This window comes from Canis aureus, chromosome 7 (assembly GCF_053574225.1).
Source record: "Canis aureus isolate CA01 chromosome 7, VMU_Caureus_v.1.0, whole genome shotgun sequence".
Classification (NCBI taxonomy): domain Eukaryota; kingdom Metazoa; phylum Chordata; class Mammalia; order Carnivora; family Canidae; genus Canis; species Canis aureus.
The window spans coordinates 21,650,798-21,673,740 of NC_135617.1; the positions used below are offsets into that span (position 1 = coordinate 21,650,798).

At 35.3% G+C, this 22,943-nt stretch overlaps 1 long non-coding RNA gene across 2 annotated transcripts in view; it reads left to right on the top strand.

The window, feature by feature from the left end:
- The window catches only part of LOC144316781 (uncharacterized), a 46,765-nt gene extending 33,684 nt beyond the window's left edge, over nucleotides 1-13,081 (top strand). Inside the window, exon 4 of one of the 2 annotated variants that reach the window (XR_013382631.1) lies at nucleotides 12,955-13,081. This is a non-coding gene — a long non-coding RNA (uncharacterized LOC144316781). Of the gene's footprint in view, nucleotides 1-12,666; nucleotides 12,842-12,954 lie in introns of those variants that run through there. The other variant, XR_013382632.1, reaches the window with a different exon arrangement.
- The last annotated feature ends 9,862 nt before the right edge of the window (nucleotides 13,082-22,943 follow it).

Here is a 22,943-nt window from a genome sequence, read left to right on the forward strand (position 1 = left end):
CTAAAACTAGAGTAATGATTGATAAATACATCCCATATGCAGATCATCCCATTTAAGACTCATGGACTTATATATATATTCAACATGTGAATAATTTGAAATCATTTTCTTAATGATTCCTTAAAAATTAGCTTTATCACAAAAACTTTTAATGACAACCCATTAAATACTAAAACCTTGCCCAGTTTACTTCAGTGATCAGTAAGCTGAGTAGAACGTGCAGCAAAAAGCAAGAATGATAAAGAAATTAAAAATTGCAGATTTTCTTAATAGTCCTGGCTGATTATCCTGGTAAACTCCCTCTGCTCCCCCTCACCCTGACATCATCCCTGTTGAAACTTTTTTGTCCCCCTCACCATGCCTGGTAGACTTGTTAGAAGCTGGAGAGCAGAAAAATGGAGGGAAAAAAATACTTTAGTTTTTGCCAGTTGATCACTTTATAAGTATACATAAAACTGGCATACTAATAGAATACCAAAAGCACAAGCAAGAAAAGCAAAATTGAACTGAAAAGGGCTACATCGAACTGAAAAGCACCTGCACAACAAAAGAAATAACCAATAGAGTAAAAGGCAACCAGCACAATAGGAGAAATTATTTGTAAACTATCTGATAAGGAGTTAATTCCAAAACAACTAAGGAACTCCTACAACCTAATAAACTGGTTAAAACACTGGGCAAAGAGGGTGTCTGAATGGCTCAGTCAGTTAATTGTCTGACTTGGTTTCAGCTCAGGTCCTGATCTAAGGGTCATGAGATGGAGCCCCAGGGCAGGATCTGTGCCATGCAGAGCCTACTTAAGTTTCTCTCTCCCTTTCCCCTGCCCCTCCACCCACCCCCACTCCATATGCTCATGCTCTTTGTCTCTGCCTCTCAAGTAGATAAATAAATCTTTAAAAAAATACTAGGCAAAAGACTCAAATAGACATTTCTCCAAAGAAGACATACATTTGGCTGATAGTTATATAAAAATATTCTCAACCTCACTAAGCATCAGGGAAATACAAATCAAAACCATACAAGATGTCTTTAGGATGGCTGTTACTTTAAAAAATAAAAATTAAAAGTGTTGTGAAGATGTGAAGAATTTGGAACCATTTCAGGTAACTTTATATATGGTATGAGGTTTAAATTAAGATATATGTATGAATGTATTGCCTATAGGTATCTAATTATTCCAGCATTACTTGTGGAAAGGTTACCTTTCCTCTGTTGAACTGCCTTTGCACCTGTGTTAAAAATCACTTGCTCATATTTGTGTAGATCTATCACAAGATATCTACTCTGGGGATCCCTGGGTGGCTCAGTGGTTTGGTGCCTGTCTTTGGCCCAGGGAGTGATACTGAAGTCTCAGGATCGAGTCTCACATCGGGCTCCCTGCATGGAGCCTGCTTTTCTCTCTCTGCCTATGTCTCTGCCTCTCTCTCTCTCTCTCATGAATAAATGAATAAAATCTAAAAAAAAAAAACAAAACACAAGATATCTACTCTATTCTTACTGATAGATTTGTCTATCCCTCAGCCGATACTACAGTCTTGATTACAGTGGCTGTATAGCAAGTATTGCTATCAGGAAGACTAATTCCTTTCACTATTTTTTTTCAAAATTATTTTAGCTAATCTAGTTTCTTTACCTTTCCATATAAAGTTTAGAGGAAACTTGTCTATATCTATACACACACACAAATCACACTGGAATTTTTCTAAGAATTGCATGAAAGCAGTGTATCAATTTAGGGATGATTGATATCTTTCCCATGCTGAGTCTTCCAATTTGTGAATATAGTATGCTTCTCCATTTGTTTAAATATTCTTTGGTTTCCTTCACCAGCATTGGTTTTTTGTTTTCAACATATAACTCTTGTACATGTATTGTTAGATTTATATGCGCTTCATCCTATTTAAGCAACTGTCAATGGCATTGTATTTTTAATCTGGTTATTCATATGCTCATTGTTAGTCTATTGAAATACATTTGATTCTTGTATGTTTGTCTTGTACCCTACATCCTTGCTGAATTCATTTATTTGTTCTAGGATGGATTTTTGCTTTGTCATTCTTTTGTTTTGTATATTACTTAAGAATCTCTACAAAGATGATCATCAATCATGCCATCTCCAAAGAGGGACAGTTAATTTTATTTCGATCTTTCAGCTTCATAAACCTTTTACTTGCTTATTGCTTATTTCACTGGCTAGAACTTCCAGCATTAAGTTAAATCAGAAAGCTTATAGTGAAAATCTGTACCTCACTTTCCACTATTAAGAGACTAGAAGTTATCCTTCACTTTAAAATATAATGGTAAGTATAGTTAGCGTATAGTGCTGAAAGCTACCCAAATCTGGCAAAAGATAAACATACAGATTGAAGAAGTCAACTGAATCCCAAACAAGATAATTCAAAAACTCCAAACCAAAACACATCATAGTCAAACTTCTAAAAGTAAAGACAAAGAAAAATAAAATCTTGAAAAGAGTGAGAGAAATGACACTTTACCTATATGGGTGGGAAAGAGGGCAGGAGTGGCATTATTTAAACAACAGTGGATTTCTCACCAGAAACCGTAGAGACCAAAAGAAGGTGGCATGATATTTTTCAAGTGCTGAAAGAAAAGAATTATCAATGTATAAATACAGAATCCTATATCCAATGAAAACTACCTGTCGGGTAGCTCAGGTGGCTCAGCGGTTTAGCACCGCCTTCAGCCCAGGGCGTGATCCTGGAGACCCAGGATCGAGTCCCACGTCAGCTCCCTGCGTGGAGACTGCTTCTCCCTCTGCCTGTGTCTCTGCCTCTTTCTCTCTCTCATAAATATTTTTTTAATCTTAAAAAAAAAAGAAAACTATGTGTCATGAATGATGGGGAAAGCAAGTCATTCTGAGGTAAAGAAAAAAATAGAATTTGCAGCTAGCAACAAATCTTGAAATAATGGCTTTAGGAATTTCTCTACACACAGGAGCATTTCCATCAACCAAATGGTCATATAGATGCTCCTGTTACCCCCTTTTCTAGCTCTAGACAACTACTTATCTACTTTCTTTTCTGTGCATTTGCCTGTTCTGGACAGTTCGTATAAATGGAATAATAGAATATGTAGTCTTTTGTGGCATCTCTGGCATCTCTCACCTAGCAAAATGTTTAAAGGGGTACCTGGGTGGCTCAGTGGTTGAGTGTCTGCCTTTGGCTCAGTTGTGACTCCAGGATCCTGGGACTAAGTCCTGCATTGGACTCATGGCAGGCAGCCTAATTTTCTCTCTGCCTATGTCTCTACCTCTCTCTGTATGCCTCTCATGAATAAATAAAAATCTTAAAAAAAAAAAAAAGATTTAAAGATTTGTTCATGTTTTAGCATTTATCAGTACTTCATTTTTTTTCTTGCCAGGTAATATTTAATTGCATTGATATTGACTATTTTTGTTCATTCGTGACCAAATGGACACTTTGTTTATTCCCACATCTAGGCCATTATGAATAACACTGCATTATGAACATTCGTGTATGAATTTTTGTGTGTACATATTTCACACACTTTCATTTTTTTAGGAATTTTTTTCATTTTTTAGGAATATATTTGGAAGTAGATTGCTGGGTTATATGGTAACTCTGTGTTTAAAAATTTGAGAAACTGCCAAGTTGTTTCCCAAAACAGTTGCTTCATTTAATATTTGCATCAGTCACATATGGGGGTTCCAATTTATCCACATCTTTGTCAACACCTGTTACTATCTGCCTTTAAAAAAAAAAAAAAAAAAAACATAGTTACCTTAGTGGGATTGCAATGGTACCTCATTGCAGTTTTGATTTTCATTTCCCAAGTGACTGATGATGTTAATCATCTTTCCATGTGCTTATTGGCCATTTGTTATTTTTTTTTGGAGAAACATCTATCTACATACTTTGCTTATTTCTGAGTTGGGTTATTTGTGTTTTTATTGTTGAGATGCAGGGGTTCTGTATATATTCTGGATCTAAGTCCCTTATCAGAAATATGATATGCAAATATCCTCTCCCATTCTGTAGATTTTTATATAATTATCTTGCATAATGCAATCTTGTTGTCATTTACCTGTTCTGATACTTAATTTGAGGATACCTTAGGATTTTCTGTATACAATATCATATTATCTGCAAATAAAGATTATTTTAGTTCTTTTCCAGTATGAATGTGTTTTTATTACTTTCTTTATCTATCTGCTTTGGCAAAAACTCCAGTGATGATTACAGACACCTTTATTGATTGATTGATTAATTGATTAATTGATTGTATTTCTTTCCTGATTGTAGGGGGAAAGCAATCATTCTTTTACCAATGAGTATGATGTAAGCTGTAGGTTTTACATAGATGCCCTTTATCAGATTGATTAATCCCTAGTTCTTTGAATCTTTTTATCATTAAAGTGTCCAATTTTGTAAACTAATTTTTCTGTTTATTGAAAAGATCATGTGGTTTCTGTCCTTTATTCTATTGATATGGTGTATTATATTGATCAATTTTTGGATGTTAAAACAAAACTTGCATTCTTGGCATAAATTCTACTTGGTCATGGTATATAATTCTTTTATATGTTACTGGACACAGTATGCTAGTATAGTGTCAAGAATTTTTGCATATTTATTTATAAGGGGTAGAGTTGTATAGTTTTATTTTCATGTGATATCTTTATCTGGTTTTGATAAAGAATAATACTGGCCTCATAGAATGAGGTGGAATGTATTTTCTCTATTTTTTGGAAGAATTTATGAAGGGTTGGAATTAAGTGTTCTGCAAGTATTTGTAGATTTCACCAATTAAGTTTTTTTATGGAAGTTTTATAGGTTACTAATTCAAATTTCTTATTTGTTAGAGGTCTATCCAAAATTTCTTTTTCACATTCTTTCTTTTTACTTTTGTTTTTTATGTGTATCACCTATAACACCTGCTAGCTGGATTTTTCAAGTCTATTCTAATTTTTTTCCAATTTTGCCTTCACTGGGTTTTTTAACCCATTGATATTTCATAAAAGACAATAATATATAGGATTTTACCATATTTTAAAGCATTTTAATTTATATTTCTTCTTTCTTGTGTATTATAGGATTGATATGTATTTTTGCTCTTTTCTATTCTCTCCTAATCACTATAGATTATATATATTCCTTCAACAAAACCATCCAAATACACTCCCCACAGGTGGTCATTCCACTCCCTGGAAATAGTTTGTTTCCTGAAATTTTCTCTGAATACAGAAGTATAATTTATTTTATAAAAATAAGGTCAGGGGTGCCTGGATGGCATACTCATTTAAGCATCCTACTATTGGTTTCAGCTCAAATTGTGATCTCAGGGTGGTGAAATTGAGCCCTGCCTTGTGTCGGAGGGTAGGGGGAAGAGGAGGTGTTCCACACTCAGCTGGAAGTCCACTTGGGATTCTCTCTCTCTCCCTCTGCCCCTCCTACCCACTCTTGCATGCTCTCTCTCTTAAATAAATAAATAAATCTGAAAAAAAAAAATAGGTCCAGACATCTATCCAACGTAATACATGGAGATTTATATTATTGTTTTATTAAACAGCTGCATAATACTCTATTATTTGGAAATTGTGTACTTTTAACTTACCAGACAGTGATTAAAAAGGTAATACATATTTTAAAAATAAACAGTACCAAATGCAAAATATGAAAATAGAAGACTTTGGCTAAAAAGGCACACTCTTATTAGGATTTGGAAAACCCTTTCTAATGTGATTCCTATTTATACCAGCTTAAGTGAATGACAACCCAACATTATCACTCAATGCTTCAAAAAAATCACCTATTTCCTGAATCCAGGATGTATCTCATTCTCTCTTCATGACCTTTGCACATTGTCCTCATTCTACTCCACCTGTAACTAGCCAACTTTAACAAGCTTAATCCTATTCCTTTGATTCTCAATATAGATGTTGTTTTCTGTAGAAAGGACTTTGTGGTTTTCTAGACACTCTCCAACTCTGGATTACATATCTCTTTTAAGTGCACGTATAACAACATCAACTTCATTATTGCACTTATAAAACATACTATAAATACAGATTTCCTCTCAAGCTTAAACTAAAAACTGCATGAGACAAATAAGTCTGCTCAACACACAATGGTATTTCAAATGTTCAGTACATATAGAACAAATATTGGTTAAATAAATGAAAGAGGTGATTAATATTTCTTTCAATATTACAGTTTAGGATTCAACATAGTATTTGTTCCAACCTATCAGCATAGTAATATGTGGAAATATAAAGTATAAAATTAATTATTCTGTTACGATTACTTGAGATTATTCAAATTTTTAATTTCAAGGAGTAGCCATTTTTGAACATATTATTTATTTCCCCTTTCTAACTTACTCATAGTGAGAGTTTAACTTGTTTATATTACAGGTCTGTATGGTTCCATTATGGTTCCAATAATAATATAATTATAGTTAGTTTATATATCACACTTATGTTATTTCTTTATGAAAAAAGAAGAAAGAAAGAAGAAAAGAGAAAAAAAAAAAAAAACTTTGCTTTAGGGAAGATTTTCTGCTTTACAAATTTCTTCCCAGAAACTTTTTCTGGGAAGAAGAAACTCATTATATGGTGTGCTAAATGTTTTCACTCCATTTAGGATTCTAAATTGGGGTGAACTACTTGAAACTATTGTAGGACAGTTGGTTTTTAGTTGACTAATTGCCATTAACACTCTCAAATCGGTTCCTTTGTTCCCTTTGGGGATAGAAGAAATTTGTTTTTTGTCTTTTGTCTCTCTGTTAAAGCTATTATCATATTACTGCATCTATTCAGGCACTGGAGGTAACATTCTCAATTCTCCAAATTTCCTTAATCAAAACATTTGGCTCAATGCCAACTGCTCCCAATCCTATACCTAAAATACATCCGAAATCCATTCTCTTTCTTTCAGGCCACCAATGCAGTTTAGTTTCCTGTCACCTCTCGTTTGGATTCTTACAAAACTTGACTAATTGATTTCTTTGTTTCTGTTCTTTTCCTTATCCAAATTATGCTTCTATCACTAAATTTCTAAAAAAAAAAAAAAAAAAAAAAAAAACAAGTCTTGCCATGACTCCCCTTCCCACAACACATACTTAAAAATCTGTGGATGATTTCACTTAATCCCTTGCTAAAAGCCACTTGATTACACAGCCTAATAAGAAATATAATGTGATACATAAATTTAAGACACAGATTTTAAACTTTCTAGTAGTTATATTAGAAACAGTAAAACAGGGATGCTTTGGTGACTCAGTGGTTGAGAGTCTGCCTTTGGCTCAGGTCATGATCCAGGGGTCCTAGGAGGGAGTCCTCAGAGAGCCTGCTTCTCCCTCTGCCTATGTCTCTGCCCCTCTCTGTCTCTCTCATGAACATATAAATAAAATCTTAAAAAAAGAAAGAAAAGAAAAACAGTAAAAACAAAATAGGTATAGAGTTAATAATACATTTGACTTAACCCAATATATCTAAAATGTTATTTTAACATACAATCGATATTGAAAACAAAATAATGATTTCACATTCTTTTTTCAGACCAAGTCTCTAAAATCTGATGTATTTTAACTTAGAGAACATCTCATTTTCAATTAACATTGCTGCCCAAATAAATACCGGTGTTGAATAGAACCAGTGATTTTTGTTACTACTCTTGGATAAAAGTTAGCTGAGATCTAGACTGAGTTCAATAATCACTAATTTTCTAAAGCAGATAACTTCCCAGCACGGCTTGAACCCCAGGGGTAGCCCAAACTATTAAAAGTGACAATATAAGGGAATCTTGAATGATCTGTATATATAAGGAGGAAAAAGTAGACCACTTTTCCTAAACCAGGTTGAAACGTGGGAAAGATGGTTAGTTGTGATCATTGCTAGATGTGTGGCCTCTGTATATTTGCCAGGACTTGAAAGCAAACAACGTAAATCAGTAGCTCTTTCTCCTGTTTACCTAACTATTTTTAGGCAGACTTAACTTTCTCCAAAAGCATGTATATTGGAGTAGAACTTGAGGTTTTGTCAGCATAAGATAGTCCCCCAAGCTGCAATGTACGTTGCATTGCATCATTTCTATATTCAAGAGTTATGGGTCAGGTTACAACCAAAATCAGGATCTACATGAAATAATGCTTCAGGGTGAGAAAAATTTTCTCAACTAGCAGAGAAGAGGAATACAATTCTTCGTTTTCTTGACATATCAAGGAGACATCAAGAAACAGAGAGCACAAACAAGTAATGCCAGTCAATGTAGTGCTCTTATGTTAACCATGCTTCTTCCAGAAACGTGGCTAAAGTTTGGTGTATCTTTCGTTTCAGACCATAAACTGTTTCTGAGTTTTAACATTCTTTCTAACTAATATGTGTAACAACCTTCACTGAATCCTTTAGATTCCTCTAGTAGCTGCTACTCCTCTGCAGGGAGAATAGTAATCTCCTCATCCTGTTTCCCACTCCCTCACACCAACCATCTACCTCTGCAGGAGGGAGATGGCAACCGACTGCCTGCTCCAGGGTTCACATCTATGTCCACCTCCACCAGAGTGGGATCGACTTACATGCTTACTAGTCCTACATTAAAAAAATCCCATATGCTTTTTATTAGATCAGAGAAGTGAGGTCAGTATAAACATGGCAGCTTTAGGGGTTGATAAGGCAACATTTTCCAAATGGAAGAAAGATGCTTTCACAGAAGAAAAGGATGGGAATTAAATAATAAAAACGACTTCAATTCCACAACAAGTAGAAAATTAGGATTTACCTCTGAACCTCTAGGCAATTTAGATTGATGCTGCATCAATTGGCCTGGAGCAGCCTGTTCATATCATGACCTGTGTCTTACCTGCATTTTGACAGGCCATCAACTCCTCTCCTTCAATATGTCCTCTTTTAGTGAGTGGCACAACTGGTACCCATTGTTCATCAGACAGTTGAGAATTGTTTTAAAGTCTTTCTCTCTTTCATCTGTCACATCTTTTGTTGCCAATCTTCTAAATTCCAACTCTTAAATATCTTTTGAAATAATCTGGTTCCTTCCTATGACCACTATCCTTGTTCAAACCAACATTTCCCTCCTGGACACTGTCCTACGTCCATTACTCATTATCCAACTTCCACTTCTGACTCTCTCGAACTCAGACAATACACTGCCCCCTGAGTGACATTTGAAAAATGCACATCTGATCATTTTATGTCCTTTGGTGTAATGGCTTCCCATTGCTTCTTAGAATTAAGATCTCAAGAATTAAAGGTTAGCATACATATTCTTAACAAGTTCTTAACGTGTATGATTTCCCCCCTGCCTACCCACTTAGCCTCCTTTCTCACCATTCTCCTTTTAAAAAATATATAGTTAAGTCAAATAGCATATATTTCAGTTCAATAAGTTTATACTTTTTAAACTCAGGTCTTTTTGCATGATATTCTTTATGCCTTGGACATTCTCCCTAAAATTTCATTCCTATGTATCCTTCTGTCTCAATTTAGGCAGCCCTTCTTCCAGGTAACCTTACCCAGTAACCAAGATAAAGTTTGTTCACATGTTAAATATTTTGATGGCATGCTGCATTTCTTTTTAGTTGTCTAGAGCACTTGTAATTATTTGTTTACTAGCTATGAATTCCTTGAGGGCATGGACCATGTCTTTTCATCTCTCAAAGCCTGGTACAAATGTCTGACCCATAGAAAGTGTTAATGAGCATTTGTGGCATAAATGCATGAATGGATGAATGAATGATTACATCGGTGAAATTTGCTGTTTATAATTCTGTCACACATCACACCTCCTTTAACAGCAAATCCCCGAAGGCTTTGTATCCCAGTGCCCAGTGTGGTATGTGCTTTATGGAAAGCCCTAAAAAATATGTTAATGAAAATAGACAATACCCGCCATGCGAGATACTTTCAATTCATCTTATTTAATTCATTGTACCTCTTTCTGACAAGGTCCCCTCATAGATATTGAATTTTTGGGTCGCCACCTTCCATTTACCATTTATTGTAAAATCAAGCTAACTGCCTCAGTCAAGTTCCTGAAAAGAAACTTTGAGTTAACCTATCAAGTTACTGATAAGTATGGAACTACTGAGTTCTGCTCTAACTTTATAGTATTTAACTTTTTCCCCACAGGTTTTTCAAAACAAGCCTAGACCCCATTGTTAAAAAGAACTACTTCATGCAGAACTGCAAAGCTCAGCACCATTTCCAAACCTACATCTGATGGCCCAATGGGCTAAGACATACCATGAGGATATTATCTTGACAAGGAGCTCAAACACCTGCCCCTATATGTAATATTTTTAAAAACTCTAAGTAGTACCTAGATCATTCCTCACTCTATAAAGGTCAATCCTGTAATTCTTCTCTAAAATTATCTCCCATTTCTTTACTGAGAACTTATATGAAATAGGCCAGATGTGGTAGTCATTGAAGATATAGTGAAAACAAGACATGGTCTATGGTGGATACATTATTAAATCCCTCTTGTAATGGAGTCATCATCACCTACTCTCGAACACTGTGGCTCCCTTCTCATGATCCACATCGGTGAGCTAAAAAGCATATTCTGAATCATATTGTGTATCATTAAGCAATAGACCAAATCATTGTTGGGGATGAGGAGTGGCAAGGGTAAGGAAATATGGTGGAGTAACAGATAATCCTTTTATTTATTTTATTTTATTTTATTTTATTTTATTTTATTTTATTATTTATTCATGAGACACACAAAGAGAGAGAGAGAGAAAGAGACAGAGAGAGAGGCAGAGACACAGGCAGAGGGAGAAACAGGCTCCATGCAGGGAGCCTGATGTGGGACTTGATCCCAGTACTCCAGGATCATGCCCTGGGCTGAAGGCAGACACTAAACCACTGAGCCACCCAGGGATCCCAGTAACAGATATTCCTCAAAGACACTCTAGAATAGAGAAAATATTCCAATGGGCTAATTTTCAAAGTGTCCCACAAAATGTTCATATTAACTTGGCCATAGAAAGAGCAAGTAATAAATCTTAGAAAACAAATAATTCAAAGTATCATTTACAACCAAAGTGGATAAAATGATTAAAGGAAGTTTGTAGGATATACATATGATATGTATGGCATAAGTGTTTTAAGAGCTAATAAATTCAGCCAAGTTTCAGGATACACAATTTGTAATACTAAAATTTGTTACCTTTCTACACATTAATAAACTATCAAAGGAGGAGTTAAGAGAATAATCTCAATTCCAATTGCATCAAAAAGAAGAAAGTACCTAAGAATACATTTAGCCAAGGAGGTGAAGGGCCTGTGAAGATGAAAGGCTAGTATTGCACTACGCATAAGACTGGAATTATGAAATAGCACAGAATCACACACACACAGAAGTAACAGAGCTGTCCTGTGCTGTGTTCTCTGTTTGCTATACTTTGGTCCTGTTGCCCAAATGGCTCCTATTTAGTCCTCGGATGAATTTCACTTTCTGGATTGAAGATATGTTTTCCTTTGATAGCCATGGTGGCCTTCTTTTAATACCTCATCACCGTTTAGCCTCTTAGAATTCAGAAAGACATTCCTTTCCACTTGATCAGGCACTTAAGGCTTTCTCTAAAATAACCTGTATTAAAAAAATAAATAAATAAAATAAAATAAAATAAAATAACCTGTATTTATTTATTACCTATTTATGTATGGACTTAATTGCTTACTTACTTATTTTGCACAACCAGTCACACTAACAGCATTTCCAATCTCAGAGTCAAAGTCTCCATAACTCTTTGGTTTGGTATATTAGTTTCCTAGGACTGCCATAACAAAGCGGTGGCTTAAAACAAACCAGGTGGCTTAACACAAAATAAATATATTCTCCTAATTCTGGAGTCTGGAAATCTGAAATCAAGTTCTTGGCAGGGTCATGCTCCCTTAGAGGTTTCTAGGGAAGAATCCTTCCTTGTCCCTTCCAGCTTCTGGTGGCCTCTGGCTTTCCTTGGCTTGTAGAAGTATAACTTCAATCTCTGACTCCATCATTACATGGCCATCATTTCACCATCATGGTTTACCCTAATCCATTATGATGTCATCTTAATTACCTCTGCAAAGATATCATTTCCAAATAAGGTCATATTCTAAAGTAGACATGATTTTCGAGGGGAGTGAGAGGAAGGGGGAGACATTATTCTACCCATTAAGCATGACATAAAATTCTCTTTACAACCCAATTTTAGTTTACCTATTTTTAAAATACCCTTTCAGTAAATGTTGGTTGCCTTTAATCTGTTTGAAAGACATAAAAAATGATTCAGTAAAAGAAACCAACTAGTATATTGCTCATTTGCTGTTGTTGTGCCTTCCTATGAAAGCTCTATTCATTTAAAGTAAAAGTCATATTTACCTAGTGATAACCAAAGCAATTTAAGGGGATTTGTTTTTCTGATCAAGACCTTACTTTCCCAATAATCACAGGGTAAATATAATCGTAAATTTAATTAATAATCTACATGTCATGTAGGTTAATGATCTGTATAATAAACCATGTTTCTACTTCCAAGATATAGATTCAAAGCACCGAATTTCTGATTTACAAGAGAAAAAAATGTAGAATAAAATATACATACAGTATATAAAAATAATTTATTATAATTGTAGCCAAATAATTAACATGAGTTTTTTTTTTTTTTTGCTTTCTCAAGATTTATAAAGACTTCGAGGACATAGTAAACATCCTAAGGCAGGATCCCTGGGTGGCGCAGCGGTTTGGCGTCTGCCTTTGGCCTAGGGCGCGATCCTGGAGACCCAGGATCGAATCCCACATCGGGCTCCCGGTGCATGGAGCCTGCTTCTCCCTCTGCCTGTGTCTCTGCCTCTCTCTCTCTCTCTCTCTCTCTGACTATCATAAATAAATAAATAAATAAATAAAAATTTAAACATCCTAAGGTTAACCGGTTGCCTTCTTTTCTCTTGATAATTTTTTTCTGTAGAAAATATGGAAATTTGAAATGGATTGAACTTCAGCATTTTTCCCAAATGTTGTAGCCAGTGCTTTATAAATGTATTTGTTATCAATAATGATGATGACGGTTTCTTCCACTGAGAAGCATTTTAAAGGTAAGAGACACTCTGTTATTCTCTCCCTTTGCCTAAACGTGATTCTATTCTAGTTTACAACTTTAACCAGCTAAAGAAAGGATCCTTAAAAACAATAAGAGCAGAGGGGTACCTGGGTGCCCTTAAGAGTCTGCCATTGGCTCAGGTCATGATTTCAGGATCTTGGGATCAAGTCCCACAGTAGGCTCCCTACTGATTCTCCCTCTCTCTCTACTCTATCACCCCCACCCTTGCCTGTGTGTACCCTCTGTCTCAAAAAATTAAACAATAAGAGTAGCATAGTAGGAAAAAAACCTAAATACTCATTTTGAGCAAGTAACTGCAAAACACCAGGAGGCTAAAAATGGACTTGACTTTGTTCTAGTAAAAGCCTATGAATGGTAAGTGAGGATGAGTTCAGGGTTGATACGCTCTGATAGAGCTGAGCACTATTGCCCATGGAGTATAAAGGAAGCTTCTTTTCACATCAGGGACAGGTAGCCCAGAGGAAGTTTCCAGGGGAAGGGGATACCTCAACTGAAACCTGCAAGTTGAGTGTGGGATTTCTGTATAAAGAAGCACAGGATAGGGGCACCTCAGTAAATCCATCAGTTAAGCGTCTACCATGGCTCAAGTCACGGTCCTGGGATGGAGCCTGGGATGGAGCCCCACTTCAGTCTCTCTGTTCAGCGGGGAGCCTGCTTCTCCCTCTCTTTCTGCCACTCACCCTGCTTGTGCTCACCCTCTCTTTCTGTCTCTCTGTCAGGTAAATAATAAAATCTTAAAAAATTAAGAAACAAAAATGCTCAGGATGGCAGGGGGATGTAGGCAAAATAGAAGAGTCAGAAGTGAAATCAGAGAGGCTACAAAGTTACAAGGGCCTGATGATTCCTATCACTCTCCAACATGCATTTGATTGTTCTTGTGGCTTTTCAAATGAGCAATAATATTCTATAATTTTCTATAATGTTTTATAACTTCCCAAGTACTGTGATATATACTATCGCAATGTTTTCTTATACCTATTTTTGTAGTTGGTAGCCATGATAGCTATTATCATCCCCCTTTTACAAGTGGGTTAAGAAATTTGGACTTGTAAATGTAAGCTGCTCTGGATGGAAAAATGAAGAAAATTTTTCTTTATGTTTTTCTTTCTCTCTAGTTATTTTTTTGTTGTTGTTTTCTTATGAGTCCTCTTTACAGGAAAAACATAATAAACATAAAAGGAAATAAGCTTTAAAAATTAAAACCATTTCTCACAAAATTGTTAAAGTAGCATGAGAGGACTATGCAAGTGCTTGCTGTCATCTTAGTCTTTCAAAAAGGAGGAAAAGTCCTAAAAAGCAACATTGTAAGGTGACAACTGATAGTGCTAAGTTATAGGGAGAAAGATTAGACCTGGAGAATATTCAATTAACAAGTAAATTTTGAGCAGTCACTACACAGCTGTCCAGGCTGTATTCTTTGCTTAAAATTTCTGAGCCTCATGAAGTATAAACACATACTGTATTTTTATAAATATTTGTTAAATGAATAACTGAGGAGGATTGCATGGGTCATGCACAGATTCAGAGAGATTTTAGGAGTCTCAGAAACACCTAAAGAAAGTGTCAAGGAAAGGAGACTCAGAATGGGGGAACAAATCACTGGTGGCAGTCAACTTTTACTTTGAATCCAGTATTTTTTATTATTTTCTCTACCAGGAGAACATTTCTTTTGAAGCCAAGAAACTCCAGCTTTCAAGATCCCTACAGCAATGTAGAAGAGGTCCTCAAACATTCTATTCTCTTTCATTTGGCAGGCCTTCCATTATTGTAATGGTATTTCATTTTTCAGAGAACCACAATAATTCTGGTAATTTTTATTTCTTCTCATTTTTGGCCCAGTGTCAGATTTTGTAGACAACAGCTAGGCACACCCTCTATTTTCCCCATCGTTTCCTTGTGGTGAACATTATATCATAGTTACCCATGTGATGAGGATGCCTCTTCCCTCAAAACACTCTATCAGAATGCTCACAATATCCAGTCAAGGTATAAGCTTCTGTGATATCTGCACAGCCTAAGGTCTTGCCTTACTTTGATTTGAAACTCAACTTCATGCAAAGCTGGAATATGTAGCATACAAAAGAGTTCTCTACTCTAAAGCAGTAATTGGATGGCCTCTGACTAAGGCAATTTTTACCAATCTAAGTGATCCTGCTAACACCACTTCTGGTGCCTTCTTTGAGGGTACCATACCTTATATCACCAGGTTTTAACTCCTAAATCAAAAAGCACATTGTTTCAGTTAAAATTGATGAGTGTGATGTACATTGATTTTTTTTAATAAATTAATTTTTTATTGGTGTTCAATTTACCAACATACAGAATAACACCCAGTGCTCATCCTGTCAAGTGTCCCCCTCAGTGCCCGTCCCCCAGTCTCCCCCACCCCCCACCCTCCTCCCCTTCCACCACCCCTAGTTCATTTCCCAGAGTTAGGAGTCTTTATGTTCTGTCTCCCTTTCTGATATTTCCCACACATTTCTTCTCCCTTCCCTTATATTCCCTTTCACTATTATTTATATTCCCCAAATGAATGAGAACATCCACTATTTGTCCTTCTCTGATTGACTTACTTCGCTCAGCATAATACCCTCCAGTTCCATCCACATTGAAGCAAATGGTGGGTATTTGTCGTTTCTAATGGCTGAGGAATATTCCATTGTATACATAAACCACAACTTCTTTATCCATTCATCTTTCGATGGACACCGAGGCTCCTTCCACAGTTTGGCTATTGTGGACATTGCTGCTAGAAACATCAGGGTGCATGTGATGTACATTGATATTAATACTCTATTTGAGAATTTTCTCCTCAGTGAGTGGTGGTAACTATTATTTTGAAAATTATATATAAATTAGGTCTGTATAATTTGACTGAAAAAAAATGCTAAACAATCACATTCAATCTCCTAATAAACTTAGTTAGAATATATACATGAGATCCTCCACTGGTAGCCATATTTGCAGGTCAACCTGAGCCTACTCTTGGGATGTTCCTTTCAATTATCTGTGTCTCTTTGAGATTTCTCTGGAGCAAAATAAAGAGCTCATCCAAAAGCAACAGCACTACTTCTCCTTTTAGATTGATTCTTGGTGCCTAAGCAGGATATTGACTTTGTCTGCTACAGTGGGCCACTAGCTGGTCCAATTCACTTTACCCCATCAGAGCTTAGAACCATTTGAGCCTGCTGCAAATCAGGACCAAATCTATTTTTGTTTTAGTCTTGTTTTTCCTGTGCCTTGCACAGTGCCTGACATGTAGAAGGGACTTCAAAAATAATAGTTGAATAAATGGGTTAATTATTGAGTTTCATAAATAAATACTCAAAAAATAGTGGAGTACTTTACTGTCTGTCTTCCTCATTGCAGGGCAAAGTCGTGCAATGGAAATCTCACTCCCTTCTCAGTGAATTGATTGCATTCCTTCTCTTTGAATAGGGCAATTTGCCCATCTAGAAGGAGCATTTTCTTATTTGTAGCATTGCCCAGTGCATTTCCTTTCATCTTAGAACATTTTGTAGTTTTCTCTTGCAATTGGCAAAGAGTTCATTAGATTTGAAATCTTTACTTCTCTATGTGATGTAAGATCTATTTAAACTTAGTACTCATTTTTCCTTTGATGTTCTGATGCTGCATGTTCTGATGCTGCAAGGACTCATGCCACCCTGAGGAATACATCCTGGGACAAGATGTAGAGAGGGCACCAATCCAGATGATGTCTTTTTAAAGGATTATTTACTACTGGTGCTGAATATCTTAGCATATCGAAGAAAAAAAAAAAGGAACATAAGCACACAGGAAGAGACCTCGTGGATAAATGGGCATGTCCCTTCATAAGCACCTTACTGCTTTCTTGAGGATGTGATTTTTTATAATTATGAAGAAGTGTGTGTGCAGTAGGAGGAGTTATAAGGGTTACTTCACTTGGAGAGGGGTTTTGGAAGTATAATCCTTTGAAAAAGTTGATTTCTGTGCTCGAGACTTGGAAAAAAATTTCTCCTTGCTACTCAACCACTCAAGAGTCATAAAGTCGGTAAATCTTCTGTAGATGAGACTACTCTATCTTTATTATGGTAGCCTGGTGACTCCAGTGAGGCAATATGACTGTGTGAGCATGGGAGTCATCTGGGTCTGAAACTGGGAGCAACATGCACAGTTGCTGCAGATAGCTATGAGGCAATTACCTTTTTTAAGTTGATTAAGTAGAGTGAAATTTTATCATGCATATATTTAGCTTACACAAAATCAACTAGAGAGAAATAGCAATTCATGTTTATGCAATATGGCCAATTCCACTTATTGTGCATCTTTTCCCGAACAAGCATGGTAGGAAACAGTGCTTAACCACAACAAACCAGTCTCTATTCTCAAAGCCCTCTTAGATGGGGAATGTCTTGCTGAACTGAGTACCTTTGTAAAGTTTAAAATATGAGTGTCTCTATTTTAGAATGCCCCTAAATGGAAGCCAGCTACTTCATCAGTTACTCAACTGAACAGATTATTTCAGTGCTGGGGGAGAAACTTTCCTTGAACTTTGAATAACGATACTTTGGTCTTTAATGTGGTGGATTTTCTTAGCTAATTGTGAATCTATTTAATTTTATCTTACACATGGACTTCAAAATTTTACCACCTCAGAAAATCTTACTACCTGGACTTTCCTAGATAATTAGGTTTCTGAAGGGCCCACTGCTTGTACAAACCAGAAGGCAACTTTCACATTGGATTCAATTAAATAGAGCATGCTGGAGGGTACAACTGGCCCAACTATGAACATCATAAATTTGCTTGGTTCAATTAGAACAGTGATACCTGAAATACAACTTTAGAATTCATTCAGTTATTCTTTTCATACATGTTGATCATCAATTATGTGTCAGGCAATATTTTATACACTGAAAACTTTAAACTTTTTTTTCTTTTTGAGGAGACCTGAGTAATCATCTAATCAAGTTCCCAACTTTCAACTGAGTTCCCTGAGCCCACTCCCGAAAGTCATGCAGTTTTTCCATTGTATTGAAGCAAAACATTTTTTTTTTTAATTCTAACTCTAGTTCTGCCCTTGGACACATAAGTCAATTTCTAATATCTTTTAATTATTATAACCCTTAACCATTAGAAGAATGTTTGCTCATTATTTCTCTGCTTTTCTCCCTTGACCGGAAAATCTTGTCTTTGTTAAGCTAAGTATTTTCTTTTTGGAATACTTTATATATCAGGGCTTCCACTCTATACTCATCACCATCAAAGTCTTCCTTATAGTTTCTCATCACCCACCACTCTTAAATTCTAGACCCAGAGTTAAACCTATTGCACCTGAGATAAACTGAGCCAGTTGAATGAGACTCTCATATCACATGCTCAGGAAGATTTAGCCAAAATGCACTGTGGACTCATAAGATAACATACTCTCACTTGCTTACAAAGGATATAGAAATGACACTAGGACCCTTCTAGGATATATTTATCACATTTTGATTATCTACCTTTTATCTTGGTCTTTCTTTGAAAATGCTTGTTTATTATATAATATACAACCTTCTCTGTGTTAATATGGATACTTGAAAGCAAACTAAACAGAAATATTAGTTGCTATTATGATCTGGAGTAGCATCTTATTTTTTTTTACTGGAGTATTTGTACAAGATGTACAGGTATATAGGTACTAGAATTATTAAAAGTGTCTATATTAGAGATTTGAGCAGATGTTTAGGGAAAACATATATGTTTTATGTGTATATGATGATATACACATAAATGATTTCTACAACAGATTTTTGTAAAATATGGTTTAAGATAACTTTCCTTATAACATGAATTTAATTTGGAAGAACTTAATAAAATTTTATTACTTTTAAATGCAGATTTCCATAAATATACCATAATTCCAGTTAGTAAGTTAATTATAAGTAAAAGTTACAAATATTTATTTTAATATTTGTATATATTTGTAATATGTCATTTTCCTATTAGAAATTAAAGTATTGGAAATTTCCCTTGAATTTTATAGAACAGTTTTTACTTGTTTTTTTTATTTTTCAGAAATGAAATTTAAAGTTTTAAAATATAGCAAGAAAAATCTATCTTTTCATGACTAAGGAAAAATTGTTAAGATTTATACATGGGAAAATGTTGCTCCTTTAATTGCTTACATAGTGTTATTTATTTTTATGCAATTACATTTTATAGACAATAACACATGCTTTGTCCACACAATGCCAAAACATCTGGATGAAAAGTGGAAAGTATAGTAACAAACCCAGATGGTTTGTAAGTACAAGGCCAAATATCCAGATGGTGTCAAGAAGGCAAAGCATGTGGTTGACAAATATCAAATCTTTCATTCAGATGTCATGGCATCACAAAGGCACAGTATATCAATAAATTCTTTTAAATGAAGGTGAAGAATGTAGAACAAACTAGAGGTCAAAAAGAAAGAAGATAAATTTATTTTTAAAAAACCCACCATATTTAACATTAAATCAACTTTTAAGTTTTAACAAAGGTAATTTATAACTGATTTAAAATGTAATTTATTTAAAGAGAACATGAGAAAAAAAAAAACACACACACCAAAGATCCAGTTTATTACATGCACTTTCTAATTGCAATAATCTTTACTGAGTTTTTGATTTGAGGGAATTTTCAATACAGCTCACGTGTGCAATAAATGGACTCAATTAAAAATTGTATTTGATTCCGATTAAAAGTTGCTTGATCTTTAGTATCACTATATACTGCAATCCTGAATTGCATCTAGCATGTCACATTCAATAAACAGACTTCTTTGCTATCTCTGAATAATTAACTTTATCTTTGTCACTTGGAACAAAAGTAATGAAAGCAGTATAGATGTTATTCATTTATGCCTAGATTGAGAATCTTATTATTTTGACCTGTCTTCCCACAGTAACCTCTTGTTTGGTGTCTTGTAGACTTTATACAAAGTTATTTCTGGCAGAAGATGTCATAGTTTCAGCATGATCTCTTCTTTCTTAAATCCTGAAAGAAATATGAGAAAGATAGTATGAATCTAAAGAAATATTATTTAGTCATTTACTGAATGTGTATTCCCTCTAAACCACTGAGATAGGTAAAATACAGAAACTCCTATTCCTCAAAAACTTCCTATAATATGAAAACTTTTTCATCCCAGAACGGTATTTCCACCAACATCCTTGCAGGGATACAGCCTTTGTATCTGCTGCTAAAAGTGTTGGCTATACATAACACTATTAACTTGGAGCTATATAAATTTAGTGGATGGGGGGTGGGGGGTGGGGGGTGGGTGCCTGGGTGGCTCAGTCAATTAAGTGTCTGCCTTAAATCAGCTCTGGTCATGATCCTGGGACTCCAGATCAAGCCCCAAATCGGGCTTCCTGCCGTCAGAGAGTCTGCTTCTCCCTTTCCCTCTGCCCCTCTCCCAGATCATGCTCTCTCTTTCTCACTCTTGCTCACTCTCTTTCTCAAATAAACAAAATCTTTTTAAAATTTTAAATTTAACATTTGAAAAAATCTTTTAAAAAATTTAAAAATTTTTTAAAAATTTAAATATTATATATATATATATATATATATATATATATATATATATATATGGAAATCCTAAGCCCCAGTACTTTAGCATGTGAACTTATTTGGAAATAGGGTTGTTGCAGATGCAGCTAGTTAATAGTTAAGCTAGATGAGGTCATACTTTAGTAGGATGGGTCCCTAAGCCAAGATGACCAGTGCCTTCATAAGAAGATGGCTATGTGAAGACAAAGACATGGGGAGAATATCATGTGAAGATAGGGGATTATGATCATGCACCTACAAGCCAAGGAATGCCAAAGATTGCCAACAAATCACCAGAAGTTAGGAAGAGTCAAGGAAGTATTTCTCTACGGTTTCAGAGAGATCATGACTCTGTCAACACCTTGTTTGCCTCCTGAACCATGAGACAATACATTTATGTTGTTGTTTTCAGCCACCTCATTTGTGGGGCTTTGACATTGAAGCCCTAGGAAACTAATACAATAAGTAAATCCACATTTTGACCATGCTATTACATTTCATGATTTTATTTTCTTTCTTTACTTTTTAAGCTACAACATAACCACTTTATTTATGAAATAAGAATTACCCAAAATGTTTTAAGGAAGAATAGGCTCCAGAAGCCAAAAGCAATTCTCAAATATTAATTCTAAAATTAAATATAACATTTTTTAAAGATTTTATTTATTTATTTGAAAGACAGTGAGTGAATAGGAGGGAGAGGGAAAGAGAAACTGAAGCAGACTCCATGCTGAACACAGAGCCCAACACCGGCTCAATCCCACAACCACAAGATCACCACCTGAGCAAAAACTAAGAGTTGGCACTTAGCCAGCTGACAGATCCACCCAGGTGCCCCCCCAAAAAAATTAAACACAATTAAAAGTAGCAGAATCTTTTCCTCAATATAAAAAGCTCTCCAAACTCCTGAGGGAATTATTTGGATGAAAATAGAATCCATCTGTCTAAGTTGTATATTTGATTCCTAGTAACTATATTGACACCTTGTGATCTAATGGAAAATTGCTTAAAATGCAAATAAACAACTGTTGCCAAGAACTTAGATTTTAAAATTATGTTTTTTCTCTCTCAAAAGAAGCCATTTCTCTATGTTCCTAGTAAGTATCCTATATGATTCTAGGGCCTGTGAGGGAAAAGAAAATTCCAACCATTTCTTCTCTCCAATCCTCTGGTTTGACACATCTTCAAACTTGAAGCATTCTAATACATTTTCAAGCACATGTATTAGAAGTTAATTTCCTCTTTCCATTGTAAGACTTCTGAGAATTTCATACTATACGAACAGTATTTTCCCTTTCTTCCTGCCTGCTGGCCTACCCTGCTATTATTCTGGTCCTCTTTCAACCAACTGTTGGCCTAAACTGTTGAAGATTTTCCAATTTCCACCCAATTCATTATCTGATGCCAGGAATACTTTCTTGAGCTTACCTCCCCAGGCCCTGGTCACATCCCTTATATTCTGTATTACTACCAGTGTCTAGGCAAAATGAAATATGATCTTTACATACTTGTAAACACCCCCATTCTGCAATACTCCAGATTACAGAAATCTGTTATCATTGCTGAAGCTTATATTTGGGAACTTGCCCAGATAACCATTGTAGAATGAAGAGTCTATGTGAAGACATGGAGTGTTCTGAGGGATATTACAAAAAAATCAATTACCCAGAGCTATCCTTATCCCCATGATCTATATCATTATATAGAAGGGAAAATTATTTTATTACATATAATATTATCTATTATTAAATTCACACCTCTGAGTTAGGCATAACTTATAAGGTAGAAAATTATAATATTATATATTATAAGGTAGAAAATTTATCTCCACAATAAAAAAAGCAAAATAGTGCATTTACAATGCAGTAAATTAATACAGTACATATAATACAATCAAAAAATGCAATATAAAATACCTTGCTTTCATTCAACATTGAGAAAGGGATAGATAAATATTTGTATGGACTATGTTACCAAATATATTGTTACTTTCTGGGAAGTTCAAGGGAAAAAACACAGTCCCTGCTGTCAAGAAGATCAGACCTTAGGCAAAGAGAGTTAAACAAGCAAACAGTTGTAAAACAGGCTGGCAAGTACAATAGGTAGATTGCAAGGGTGCCTTGAGAACACAGAAGAAAGAAACTTCCACAATAGGTTGAGAGGAAAAGGCAAACATTACTCTAATTAGTTAGGGTATGGGGAAAGGATATTCAAGGTCAATGGGCAGCTAGGTGGAAAAGCATTGAAAAAAGACCAGGAGTTGGCCTATTCCTACTTCA